Raw genomic sequence first — 14,118 nt, 5'->3', positions numbered from 1 at the left:
CTATTTTCTTTATATTGTGAAACACCTTATGTACGTACGGTATAGCATGCAAAGATCTTTGGTCATTCTGTTTTTATTTTGGTCCTGTTTTGTTTAACTTGACTTTCTGCAGGAGCGTTTAGCACACGGGTGTGATGGTGCTGTTGGGATATCCAGCATCCTTTAGTCTTTTAATCTGGTTTTTAAGGCTTACCTCATCCTTGTGCTCACATGACTTCTGAAGGGTGGCCTCAATGCACGTGGTGGCTATTCCTCTGTGTAAATTGTGTAAATGTGTATTAATGTGTTATGATGTACTAAAAAAGATGTCCCAAGAATCCGAATAAGTGACAGTAGTCAAAGTTTTTGTCACTGCCTTTATACAAATACCAGTTTATTTGTTGCCTCCTGCAGTATTTTAGGGCCTCTTATATAGATAGGATGTTTTCTCACTTTCATTACATTTTTGTATTGATGATGCCATATGCTCAGGAGGTAGAATGTCGTTATGTTCTTTCTGATAACTTCTAGCTTCAAAGCAAAGATAATGTTTCAGAAAAATGAAAAAAGGCTAGCATAATATTAAGACATGGGAAGAAAGCAGAGTTTATCAAAAATGAATGCATTAGTTGGGAATGAGAAAAAAAGATGGATGACAGGTCAGTAATGTCAATTATATGTATTAGGACACATGAAATGTAGCAGAGGGTGGCAGGTGATTAGTTCCAATGAGATCGAGAAATTATCAGCCATAATATGAAATTGGCTCATACAGGACAGGGAACATTGATTGGGCTTCCACCCTGCAGTGGACATAATATAGGCTTAACGCTAACAATGAGCAAAGCCTGTGAAATTAATGCTCCATGAAATGAGCAGTACTGCACAGATTGCTGTGCTAGACTTCCCATTTTGCATGTTTTTACCAGCTTATCCTGCTCGCTGTTCAGACACAAAGCTTCACCAGAAAAACAATGTTATACTTGGTGAGGATAATGCCAGTAAATCCAGTGTTTTATCTACACCTTTCCTTGCTTAAGTTCTCCTCCAAACTATACGATTTTTCTTGGAAATGTTCTACTTACAGCACACCAACCGATCAAGTGAAACAACTTTATTGGGGTCTTGCAGGACGCGCCCTAGTATGCAATCACCATTTCACTTCACGTTACAACATACTGGTGGTAAAAATATTCTCTGGCAGGGTACAGAAGTGCATGCACTGAGCTAGCTTGTGCACCGCGGTCTATTCCAGAAAGCTGAACCTATGTTTGGTACAGAATTTTGTAACCACACGATGCTTGCACAGATTAAATGTGGCCACACATAGCAACTTCTGAGCTTTTTTATGAAATGATCTCGCAGTATCTGAAAACATTTGTTTTTTTGTTCACTTCATAGTTCCCAGTGAAATATTTCTCTTGTTCCTCTCATTGAATAATGGCACTTGGTGTGACTAAGGTGTTCCTAATGCCTCACTGTGAGATCAGAAAAACGATTCTCCTTGAAATTGCTTCACAAGCATTTCCTAAGATATTGAATGACACTGCTTGCACATGTACAAACATTTGCTAGTTTTATTGAGGGTTGATGATAAAGGGAATCAGTTGGTGCATCCAAGCCGGACAGAGATTGACTGGCCCTGAAAAGGGCCGTTTAGTTATATATCTTGCAGCTTGTTCCAGGTAGACAGGGATTCATTCTGTAGAAATGGTAACTCATCACACTGTTTCCCCAGCATGAAGAACATAACTTGACGCTAACACTTACTCAGATGTTCTGAAATGTCATAGAGGGTACATGAAGGCTGGGTACATGAAGGTTGCAGTTATACTAACTGTACAGTCAGCATGCTTGTGTGATATGTGCATAGCTGCATCAAAGCCACGTGTGAGAATTGCGTGAACAGCTGAAAATCTCAATGGCAGCATAGCTTAAGAAGTCTGTCATCCCTTTTTTGCCAGTTTCCAATATCATCCTTCCCTTTTCATGCATCTTATTTCAACATATCTGGGGTATTAATTCCCAAAACCACGATATATTATTGAGAAGCAAATTTTGAACATCTGGTGTTCTTTAACATCTTCACTTGTTTGCAGCGCAACACCAGAAACACAGGATAGGGAAGGAGCAAAAGAGAAAGAAAAGATGGCGCCGACTCTAAAAAAGACGGCACTGACATCATGACACGCACATGTCGTCATGTAAGCTGCCCAAAGAGTGGCCTCCCGTGAGAATAGTGAAAAACTGGGAATGGGATCTAGCAGTAAGGGCTTTGTGTGCAATTCACAAACAGTGAAAAAGATCCACCAGGGGTGAACCACAGGTACATGGTGCACTCTGGTTGAGAGAGAGCAGAGTAAAACAGATGTGCCAGACAGGAGTTTATAAATGGTTTTGTCTGGAGCTGGTGCCAGACCGAGCTCTGATTAAGCGTAAGGGAGTATTGAGCGCCAGGCCAATCTGATCCCATTCCTGTGATGGGGTGCAATGTGATGACAGGTGCGAATTCCATTTTCTTTTTTTCCATGGGTTTAGGGAAATAATTTTTCAGGGATCAGATGAAAATACCTCCGACATACATAATAACAAGCTTATTCTTGGGCGTAGTCATGCCTAGCCACCAGATTGGGAGAAAAAGAAATGTTTCCCGAAATGTGCGATAAAGTGTTTGGTGCTACGCCTTGACGGAAGTATTGATAGGTGCTTTGGAAATCGGTACGCCATTTCTGTAATCGTTAAATATGCAACTGCATGTGCCACTTCTAGGGATAGCGTGACACTCCCAGCCATTTCGGGGTAAGCCGTTTTAATCTACATGAAGATGTTAATGAGCCCGTTCTCCATCACAGCAGTAGCTGTGGCCATTCCTTCAACTAGGCCTACTGCAGCGCCAACTAAACGTCTGCATGAATTTAGCGTTAGTACCGTAGATAATAATCAGCACGTGCCTTGGGTTCACTTCGATGGTGTTGTGAATTCATCTTGCGTGACAATGGTTTAAGTTGCATGCGTGCCTTAATCATTATTGCAATAGGAGACCATGATTTATCGTCACGCATGGTGTTGCTTAGCTCGGTCCTCAGTGTTCGAAGCAGGTTCCGCCTTGTGAGTGCATGAGAGAGGCACAAGAGTTGATTTCTGCTCTGTGTTTCTATAATTCCCTAACCTGTATTATACAGGAAGCGGATAGTGCTGGTGTGCGTCAGCTGCCTCGGTGCGCTCTCAACCACCTGCCTGGTAAGACTGATAGCTCATTCTATCAGCACCTTGTCGTACTCCCTCCGCACACTGCGACATGTCCTCCACTTGGAGGACATGATGACGGAACTAGATGATACGAAGCCCAAAACCGCAATGTTTGCGAGCCACAACCCGAGCAAACAATTCAACGGTGAGGCCAGAAAATCTACCTGACTAGGCCTGGAGCAACAAGCCAGAGAGCATATTCTTGGCTGGATAGATGGATGGATGTGGCTGTACCCTTTAGATCGGGCGGCGGCTAACGTCACCTAGCCGTAATGCTTAGTGAAGTAACCACTAGATTTTTTTTCCCCTTTAAATAGTAAAGTTGGATGGGTACTTTGAAGTGAAGGGTTTAATTTTCAATCGTGCCTTGACTTTAGCCACCAATCAGATAACCTCCTTCTAGTTAAGTCTACCCGCTTAAAGTCTATTTTGCCCTCCCAGTCCCTAAACACCAGTGCTTTGAAAAACTCTGCACCATCATCTTGAACTATAAGGTGAAGCCCTTTACAGAGCATTGTCAAGTGTTCGGCAGTTTTTTCTTTCTCTTCGCACGCACTGCATATTGTGTCTACCTCTTCATATTTGGCCCGATATGTCTTGGTTCGCAATACTCCCGTCCTGGCCTCAAGCAGTAGAGAACTACCCTGAGTATTATCATAGATTCTTTCTTTGGCAATTTCCTGCTTAAAAGTTCGATAAATCTCTAGTGCGGACTTCTTAATCATGCCAATTCTCCACATGTCAGTCTCCGTTTCCTGCAGTTCCTTTTTAACCGATAGTTCTTTCTTGTTTGGCCACCTGCTGTTTTCTAAGTATTTACCAGTCAATTTCCTGGTTCGCTTCCTCCATTTTGTATTGACATTCTTCATGTACAAGTAGCTGAAAACCTTCATAGCCCAACGCTCCTCCCCCATTTCTCTCAATCGCTTCTCAAATTTTATCTTGCTGCTAGCTTCCCTGCCATCAAATGATGTTCATCCCATATCACCTTGTACTCTCTGGTTTGGTGTATTCCCATGAGCTCCTAAAGCAAGCCTACATATTTCACGTTGCCTAATTTCTAATCTTGCTTGAACTTGTGACCTCATGCACAAGACCGCGTTGCCGAATGTTAGCCCAGGAACCATGACCCCTTTCCATATTCCTCTCACAACATTATACCAATTGTAATTCCACAGTGCCCTATTTTTCATCACTGCTGCATTCCTGTTATCTTTAGTCGTCACGCATATTTCGTGTTCCCTCAGGTACTCGGTCCCATTGCTTATCCATACGCCCAGTTATTTGTATTTATCTGTTATCTCTAGCGTGACTTCCTGTATTCTAAGCTCACTACCTTTGTTATCATTAAAAATCATGACTACTGATTTTTCCTAACTGAATCTAAAATCTAATCTATCTCCCTCATTACCGCAGATGTCCATCAACCTCTGCAAATCTTCCTTGTTGTCGGCCATTAGCACTATATCATCTGCGTAGATTAATGCTGGTAGTGCCTGATCAATGAGTTTTCCTTGTTTGACTAAAGAGAGGTTGAAGCCAAGTCCCCTTGCCTCTAATTTGGCCTCTAATCCTTGTAGGTACATCATGAATAAGAAGGGTGACAGTGGGCACGCCTGCCTAAGTCCACGTTTCACCACTGTGGGCTTGGATACCTGTTTTTCCCACTTTTTAACTACCTTGTTAGTTTTATAGATTTCCTTTAAACGATTAGTGACTCCATCTTTTACACCCAGTGTGTCTAGTATTCCCCACAAGTCCTCTTGAGCCACGCTATTGTACGCTCCCTTGAATTTCTGCAGGCCGGTAGGAAGCTTCACAGTGCAGCGCCTGATCTTGTGAAACGGCGCAGCCATGCAGGCAGGGCATTCAATTCCCTCCCTATTTTTTGTATACTACGGTCCTCGTGTACATCGTAGAACACATAACAGTAATGATAGCAAACAGATCATTGATTCGGGTAGGCTTGGTGTTTTTATTTAAAATGGAACAACGAGGAAGCTGCTGAAGCTCGTGCCTGTATACAGCTGCTTTATATGGAGATGAAACTTTAACGAAAAAAAAAATGTAATGATAAACAGTAGGCTCATAACAAACAACATTTCTCTGAGGCTATGCAAGGCTATGCATTGCAGTCATTACTGCATTAATTATGTACACGTACTGCAAGGCATGCAAGTGTATGCAGATACACGCTGACGAAATGACATTTTTTGCTACATACAAACGTGCACCGCACCAAATAAGACGCACGTGTTTGTATAGTCAGGGAACACTCGTGAATATTGATGAAATCACACAGCTCGCTTACAGTATAAAAGAAACACAATTGCGAACAATAAAATGCGACGCTGTTTAAAGAGGCGGACCCAGGTTACGAGGAGAATTATCAGTATGGCATACACACCACGTGTCAAGCTTTTGCAACATCTAAAGAGACTAAATATGGAAAGTTGCCTTTGTAAGTTAACATGACAGTACCAAATGGAGAAGACACACGAGAGAACAATTCATCGTGGGCTAAAGAATGTGTTTTAAATATTATACACAGCTTTGCAAGATAATATCGACGAGTTTTACTCGTCTAGGTGTGGGAGGTGTAGGCCTGATAAAATGCGATGTTGCTTCAGAGCCTTTCTTTCGTAATATTGCTATTTTATTCAACTCTTTCAAACGCGGCACCGTAAATTTCTACTGGGTGCTCGAACACGGCAAGCAGGTCGCGGGGCAAAATCTTTGTAAAATTTTATTACCGAAACAGCGATACTAGCAATGCTTGAGCTGTACTTGCTGTTTTCTAAATTGTAACCTTCTCAATCTCATCACTGTGATCGGGAAACAGAGAGGAAAAGTACAGCAGTAGTATGTAGAGAAATATTCAAGTTCAAGCCCTTTAGCAATATCATCTAAACAAATTGCCAGTTCACTGTTGAATTCTCGATGGAAACAAACAGCTGATCAGGGACGCAAGCTTGGCTTGGCACTGGCTTGGCCGTTCATACAGAGCCAAAAGCCGCTGCAGGAAACTGGATTGCGGATCGTATTGAGACAAAATATTTTATACATTTTTGTTTTCTTTGTTTCATTTCTCTAATTGCTCTTGTGATGGCGTGGACCGCGCTTCGTGATCTCATGTACCGGCGCACTGTTTTAAAGTTTAGTATGGCGCACGATAATACATGATTGCGTGCTTTAATTTAAAAAGGTTCGCGAGTATGGCAGCAACACTGCAATGTCGGGAAGAGGCACGGGGAAGAGGATAGTAGTAGAACCAGTAGCAGCTGCATGCCCGGGTGGAGCGACTGATGCCCAGATGGAGGAATGTCAATCCGATGCCTTTTGTGTTGGCTGTTCTGGCAGTTCCGCCGACTTTATAGAGAGACGACCCCGTCGCTTGTCCTCTTCTCTTTTCCTTCGGGCATCAGAGACAACATTGACGGACGACAAGTTCGACTTCACCGTGCACGTGAGTATAGGCTGGTTTTTCATCGAGTGAATTCTTGTTCAGATTTGCAACTTGTCGACTTCATCCTGATCACCTGTCACCGGTAATAAGTCACATACGTATGATATTTAGGTGAAATAAATGATAATGCACATTTTCTGCTCCATTTGCGTGACTTAGCTACACCAGGACATGAGGTAAAGCCTTTGTCGCCTAGCCACTAGCAGGCAAGATCGATCACTCGCATCCTTCAGTCCACGAATCAACGCGCCTGCCTTAAAATTAGTAAGCTGCTCGCAAAGAAATCTTACCGAGGCAATTTTCTTTTCTGTGAACAGTGCACCGTAGATTTGTCTTGAATAACAAAAAAAACTTGAAAAATAAATGTCGCGACCTTTTAGAAAACGCCGTGTCTAAGAGCTAGACGCGGCATTTTGTAAAAGGCTCATTAAATTCAGTATGTTTTCGTAGTTTCTGCTTGAAATTATTATTGTCTATGAATTTCATGGCCCAATCTTTTGCTTTGGCTGAAAATCTCGGCGGCAAAAACTTTGTTCAGTGTCCCTTTAAGGGGAGGTGTAGATGCCATCATTTCAGTCGCAAATCTTTTTGCAAGTTGGTCGGCTGGTTAACAATAAGGGTACTAACTAGAGTTCCAGATTTCATTAGCAACACATCGTTATGGCTTCATCAGACGCTGCATTATATACATTCTATCCTCGTTTTTAAATAGGTGTACCGTATGGTCCACTGTTACAGGAAACAAGCGAGCTCATGGACAGTAAGCCATGTGGTGCCAACTGGCAGCGAGGCTTGTGAATGGGACGCATGCGCATAGAATCGGGGTGCGCCCAGTTTTGTCTGCCATTTCTCCGCCTGTACGCATGACAGCATTGGAAAGCGCATCCGTATTTTAGCTGCGCAATTTATCTAGCCCAGTGCCTCCTGCTTCAGGGATTTCCTGTGAGCACAAAAAATGCATGATTTTAATCGTTGCTGCAGTGTTTTGCAAGTTGTCACCGTAAAGCACATCATATTTTTCGCATAATGCTCGCTGCAACTAGCAAGTTTCGATGACTCAAAATGCTGTTCAGGTCGGATGTAGCAAACATTTTAAGCTCGTCCTCGTGACCATGAAATATTGGTTTATTAAATAATGGAAGGCAGAGTTGGTATCAGTTGATTTACAGTGTGAAAATGAAAAGTGCGAAGGACCGTGCCTCGCAAGTAAGCCCCGAGAGCATGAGCAGAGAAGTAGCAGATGAGGATGCTCATGCGCTGCATTTCCAAATCTCACCAGCACTAATGCTTGACGGACTGCTGGCCACGCACTAGCGTGTTCTTTCTGAAACAGGACTTTGGCCCTGTAAGCAAGTTCTTGAAGGGCATAAGTAAAACGTAGAATGGGCCCCCTAAATGCACCCATCCTTGAACCATTGGGCTTATGAATTAGTGCCCTTTTAAAAATACATCTATTCTGAGCTATAAATTGTGACAGAACAGTGCATGAAGTTTAAAAATGGGAAAAAAGTCTTTAAATGTCCCCTTTATACATAGTGTTCTTGTGATGTCACTTCTGCCGTTGTCGCCCTCTCCCGCCATGCCCGGGTAACTCCCTGGGTACCTACGGCAGCTCACGTGCTGCAGTGCGGTTTGTTGGGGGCTCGTCATCTGTTGCTGTGAACGATGTGGAAGCATTGTGGTTTTTTGGTGTCTTACTTTAACGAGCTCATTGGATTAGGAAGGCCTCGCTCGTTCACTCGATACAAGACCAGGTAATCAAGATGTGCGACACACATACCAGCCACGGCGTACACCGGCTGCCCGCCACAACCTATGAGGGCCTATTATCTTGCTTTCACTACAAATTGCCTGGCCCAAAAACAAGTGAAAGCTCAAAATCTCTCGAGCCACAATTTTAAGAGTGGATGTGCGAAGCGCAGCTGCTCCTATCGAAAACTAGTCGTGCAGAGCTAGGCAAGTTTACAAGAGATATAATATTATGAATATATTGTCACGGCCTACGCCACCAAAGTAGCAATGCCCCCCCCCCCCCCCCGAAGTGTTTTAAACAGTGCTGATGTTGAGCTTGAGCCTCTTTGATTGCAATTTGTGGAAATAGTCGAGGAAAATACTATACAAGGCAGATAGCGACTTTGCGTGGTGTGTGCCGCGGTAATGCCAGTCATCACTTTATTTTTCGCGTATGCTTTAACACACTTTTCACTTTGTATTTTGCTTTTGTTGTACGCTAATGTACAGTGGAGTCACCGAACATGATAGAGACCGTGTATAGAATTAATTGACTAATTAAAAAAAATTCTGACGCCCAACTTCAACCGATCGGCTATACTTCAAAGTGAACTAATATTGTTTTCCATTCTTTATAGTTTGTTTCAGTGCAATGCCAAATCTCCGCGATCGCCATCACGATTTTAACCGCCTTCCTCGCCATCATGATTTTAACTGCGGACAAGTTTGTATGTACAGTATCTTGGTAAGCTATATCTGTTTGCAGGTAAATACTTGGCTATGGCACTTACCCGTAATGAAGTTGCACCTGAAGATGCAAATATTGCAAAGTTTCTTCAAGTAGCTTTTGTTAATCTGCACCAGCCAAATACACTGGTACTTTTAGGAAAATCGGAATGTGCGTTCTCAATTTCAGGTTATAACTTTCAGCGAAGAAACACCCTAAGCTCTGCTCCCTCTGCGTGGACTACTAAATCAACTTGCCTCACTAGCAGCTCATAATTTCTCAAACTTGCATCGTGAGGCAAAACTAAACGGGTGCAAGCACAAGGAGACAACATGGCAGTTGTAGGCGATAGATTCGGTTGGTGCCCGGGCATGTTGGTGGCGCATTTCGGAAGTGACGAAAAGGCGCTGCGAGATGCACGTGCACACTTTGTATAGTTGCTGTATTGGGCAGCAAACTTTTTTTCTTATCTGAACAGTTTTACCAAAGGAAGCTTCATCATATGGCGTGATAAATGAAGCGAATCCACAGGTTGAACCACACCATAGCCTCGCTGTGCTTTTGTACTTTTTTTAGCTCGCAAAATTTGTTTGTACATATAAGTGACAACTTGCCAGTAATAAGGCAGCACTTGTTTCTTTACCATATGATCATCTCCGGTGTGCTGCTGCCTCAATATTTCAAATTCTAAGCATTTACACCATTGTATGCTAACTTTTCCTTCAAAGTGAGACAAGCCACATGTGTATCGTAGATGAAGAAGCATGCCAGTTTTACGTACTTGCAAGGTAAACATCAGAAATGCACAGTTGATCAAAAATACTAGTTTAATGGTGCATCTACATAGCAGAGCACCTGTGGCACCTCGGGAAGAAGATAATGCCACATATGTTACAAGAGATAATTAAAAAAGACAGGGGACGTTCCGTGAACAAATAGAAACAAAAATAAAATGGCACGTGGCAGCGAGCGAAGGCGGCATGGGGGCGGGGGGAAGCCCGTGGGACTTCAGCGGATGAACATAAGGTGTGTGTTTAATATGTGGAAGAAAAAAAATTCAAAATTTTGGCGACTGAAATGAGGGTGACTTAGTGAGTGCGCTCTTGACGAGAGTAAACACGGTTATTATTTTTTTTTCAAATCTTTTTTGAAAGCCACAAAAAATCTGTATGTGGTGCAGCCTAACAGAAGGTCCGTGAAGGCAAATTATGAATTCGTCGTTGTACAAAGGCCTATTTTTTTTTTCATGCGCACCATCCCCGCCGCGGTGGTCTAGTGGCTAAGGTACTCGGCTGCTGACCCGCAGGGCGTGGGTTCGAATCCCGGCTGTGGCGGCTGCATTTCCGATGGAGGCGGGAATGTTGTAGGCCCGTGTGCTCAGATTTAGGTGCACGTTAAAGAACCCCAGGTGGTCTAAATTTCCGGAGCCCTCCACTACGGCGTCTATCATAATCATATAGTGGTTTTGGGACGTTAAACCCCACATATCAATCAATCAATCATGCGCACCATAAATAGTGCTCAAAATTTAATTGCGTATGTTGTTTTCATCCTCGCTGTATTCCGTGCTGTTTATGATGTAAAAAAAAAGTAGCACGCTGAAGTGGTGCTGCTTTTGGGCAACAGTTGAAAATGGCGGGGTGCATGAATGCGGAATACTGCCGCTTACACTCAAATCACTCTTGTGGTCACCTCCCACTGTTTGCAGCATGTGTTGTGTATACACAGCTGCATATTTTCTAGCTAGAAAAATTTGATTTATGTGTTTCATGCCATTTTCCATGTAACTATTCCACAATTGCACACACTGATCAGCAGGCTTTCAATTGCGCTGAAGGACACAGGTGCCATAAAATTCATAGTCGATTCTTTCAAGAAACCGTATGTAAAGGCTGAAGCTTCATGTATACATACACACACACATACCATATTGTTTTTTGTACTTTATGAAAGCTGCGAAGGTCTCATGTGCCTCCAAGCGTAACCTGTCTTATTTATTCTCCATCACCGCAAAAGTTTTGTGAGTTTCAAATAAAAGTACTTTGCGCACGGCCACTTTTGGGTAATTTTTTTGTGTAGGTGTTATTTGAGCAGCCTACAGTGTTTACTTTATAAGCCCGTATGTATATGTTGCATTATAAGGATGCAGAATGTGTGTAGCTGTACAATATAGATGAAGTGTAAAAATTAAGTGTGTCTATCGTAGTGTTCTTGCAACCAATCTTACCCCCGTATTCCAGAACGTCCCTCCACTCAACGCTTCACCTTCACTTGAGATGGCTGATGGGAGTGCCGTCTCTAAGCAGAGAAAATTGCTGCATGTCAGCAATAATCTGCTGTGATTCTCGAGTAGCGCAGCGTCGCTTTCAAACGAGCAGCGGCACAGTGCTCAACTCTGTCAAGTGAAGGGTGAAAGTCGAGTCGGGGAGTGTTTATGAATATGGGGGTTAGTTTTGTTGTTTTGTTAACCTGCCATTAACACTGGATTGATGCTACTTTGCTCTAGCTGTACAGTGCTCTCCAAGGCTCAAGGAGGCACCGCACGGGGAAGGCTCGGAGCAAACCATGCGTGAGTTTCCTTTCATTGTTACACTATGCACGTATTAAGTGATAGACTTTAATGTATGCTATTTGTATTGTGCAAGTTTTTGGGGACATATAAAACCAACACTTATATGTTCTGACGAAAATCACGCAAGAATGAGAGAAGCTTGTTCAAAAATTATGCAAGAGTGTAAGAAGCTTTTGCAGAAGTCTGTGAAATGAAGTTTTGAAATTTTGTTGCAATGTGTCATTTTAAGTGGTCAACAGTCTTGCTCAGCATGCTTGACTGCAGGGCTCCCGGCTGCACAGGCGCATCTACGGAGTGCCTGATGCATGATGGGCCAAATGTCAGCCTGCACACTGGTGCCTCTTATCCCCGTTTGTCTGTTACATCAGCGTCTCTTGTAAAGGGGATCAACTGTGCTACTTTTTTTTTTTGAATGTAATGAGTTCTTTTTCCAGATTATTGTTGTTTTAAGGTAGAGCCTCACATTTCTATCAAATACTGAAGATTCTATTTTTCCTTCTAGATGCTATGAAGTCACTCCTTGTGTTACAATAGAGTGAACACTGTTATGAGAAAAGCTACTTTATAGAGTTAACTCACTCCATATTGACTTAACACACAGAATTGGTGAAAACTACACTCCATTCCAGCTGCATTAGGAATAATATTCATTTGCATACTTCTGTTTCTTTTGTTTGTTTGTTGGCTGGAGGTTTGGAGTATAGGGTGGCCAGAGGGCACTGTGTAGTCTTTCTTCATCTTCCCAATTTTGTGAACATCAATTGATAGCCGTATGGGAAGCAGCCAGCATGCTGAAACAGCGGTGCAAGCATGCAAGATGTTCACCATTGCATGCAGTCAGTTGCTGTGAGCAACCTACTGCATACAATTAACTGCGAGTGGGGAACTAAGGCTGCACTATATGTGCCTCCTGGAAAGCTGCAATGGTAAAGTGCCACAATCGTATAGTAACATGGATAACATTGCAATTTGTTTGTTGAATAATTTTGCAACAGAATCAATGGAGTTTTGGATAAATTTGTGTATCTGCCTGGTTCATCAAAGCTACAGAGTCAAATGCGGTATATACTCGCGTATTATGTGTACTTTTTTTGTCAATCCGGTCATGTGCGAAGCCAGTAGGAATCACTGGTATAAAAGCTCAACTGGGAATATATGTTGCAGGCGCTGTCACAGCTGTCTCAAAGCGGATTGTCATTTGTTTGCTAAGCCTGTTCAAATGCCCCCATTTTCTTGAAGTTCTTCCGAACAGTGCTCACAAAAACCAGTTCCCACGACAGGGTTACACCAGAGAACATAAGTACTCTCCAATAATTATCGGGAACCCAACGTAAAGTAAGATGCAGACAAGGAAGCGCGATGCCAACACAGTGCTGTGTGTGTCGCCCTTCATGTGTGTGTGTGTCCATTCCTTGTCCCAGTCTTCTATTGCGTTGTGTTCCCTCCGATATCTAACCAACACACCCAAGCTTCTATGCTAAGTCTTATTCAACGCACTCTTCTGCTGGCTTCCATACTGAATATTGCATGTCGAAGAACTCCACGCTGATGTGCTTAGCGGTAGCACGGTTTCAGTTTTCTTCGGTAAGCTTTATAACAGCAATCTGCCTCGTATATAATTATTGTAGCCTATCACAAGGAACGGTAAAAACACAATGGCCAGATGGCAAAACCAAAAAAAAAATGAGTGCGAAAACCTGCCTCATCTAGTTGATGTGACAGGTCCTTGCACGGGTTCAACATCTGTGCTGTGTCTCGGGAATACATTCTTACCGTGGAAGAGGTGGGAAAATAGGAGGCAAACCTTTAGGCATTTCGGACTGCACATAAACGGGTTTCAGTTTTCAAGTTCGATATTCTAGGGAAAGCATAAAAGTTCATGGAAGCAGGGACCTTGCACTCAGTCCATTTTGTGTAAGACTGCACTCGCCTGCTCGACAAGAGATGTGCCTGACCAGAGCATCATGAAGTCAAATGTGTCTGTGTGTGTGCTGGCAAGGTGGCTCAGGCTGGTTGGGGAGGGCAAAGTATGCGAGCAAAAAGTTTCTTGTAGTAAAGCAGGCTGGCTAATTATACTGGTGAGCAAATTATGTGAGGATGCAAATTGTGTGAGTAAATATGGTATGTACTCTTGTATGTTTCAGCTCTATTGCTACGGATCCTGCGGATCCAACTTGGCATCCGGCAGCAACAAAGAGAGGTTCTGCAGGAGGTGCAACAGCTGAAGCACAAGGTACGGCTCTTGTCCGTGCCTCAGCACGCCCAGCCAGCACAGCGCCCCTCTGACCTTTTCCGGCTGCCTGCTGGTACAATTGGAGAAGTGGAGGCAGCAGAGGCAGCTGTGCAGAGTAAAGCTGTGGCTGCGGCTTTGGTGTATATTTCTTGATTTTTTTT

General features: G+C 43.1%; 1 protein-coding gene and 1 pseudogene across 12 annotated transcripts in view; one reads left to right on the top strand and one right to left on the bottom strand.

Moving 5' to 3' along the window:
* Window positions 1–14,118, bottom strand: part of LOC119173521 (complement factor B) — a 1,265,978-nt gene that overhangs the window by 1,207,826 nt on the left and 44,034 nt on the right. The gene's annotated exons all lie outside the window — the stretch shown is intronic.
* LOC142817198 (uncharacterized) overlaps window positions 1–14,118 on the top strand; it is a 30,078-nt pseudogene that overhangs the window by 15,879 nt on the left and 81 nt on the right.

This window comes from Rhipicephalus microplus, chromosome 5, assembly GCF_043290135.1.
Source record: "Rhipicephalus microplus isolate Deutch F79 chromosome 5, USDA_Rmic, whole genome shotgun sequence".
Taxonomy (NCBI): domain Eukaryota; kingdom Metazoa; phylum Arthropoda; class Arachnida; order Ixodida; family Ixodidae; genus Rhipicephalus; species Rhipicephalus microplus.
The sequence above is the reverse complement of the archived record's forward strand: the minus strand, read 5'-3'. Positions and strand labels throughout refer to the sequence as shown.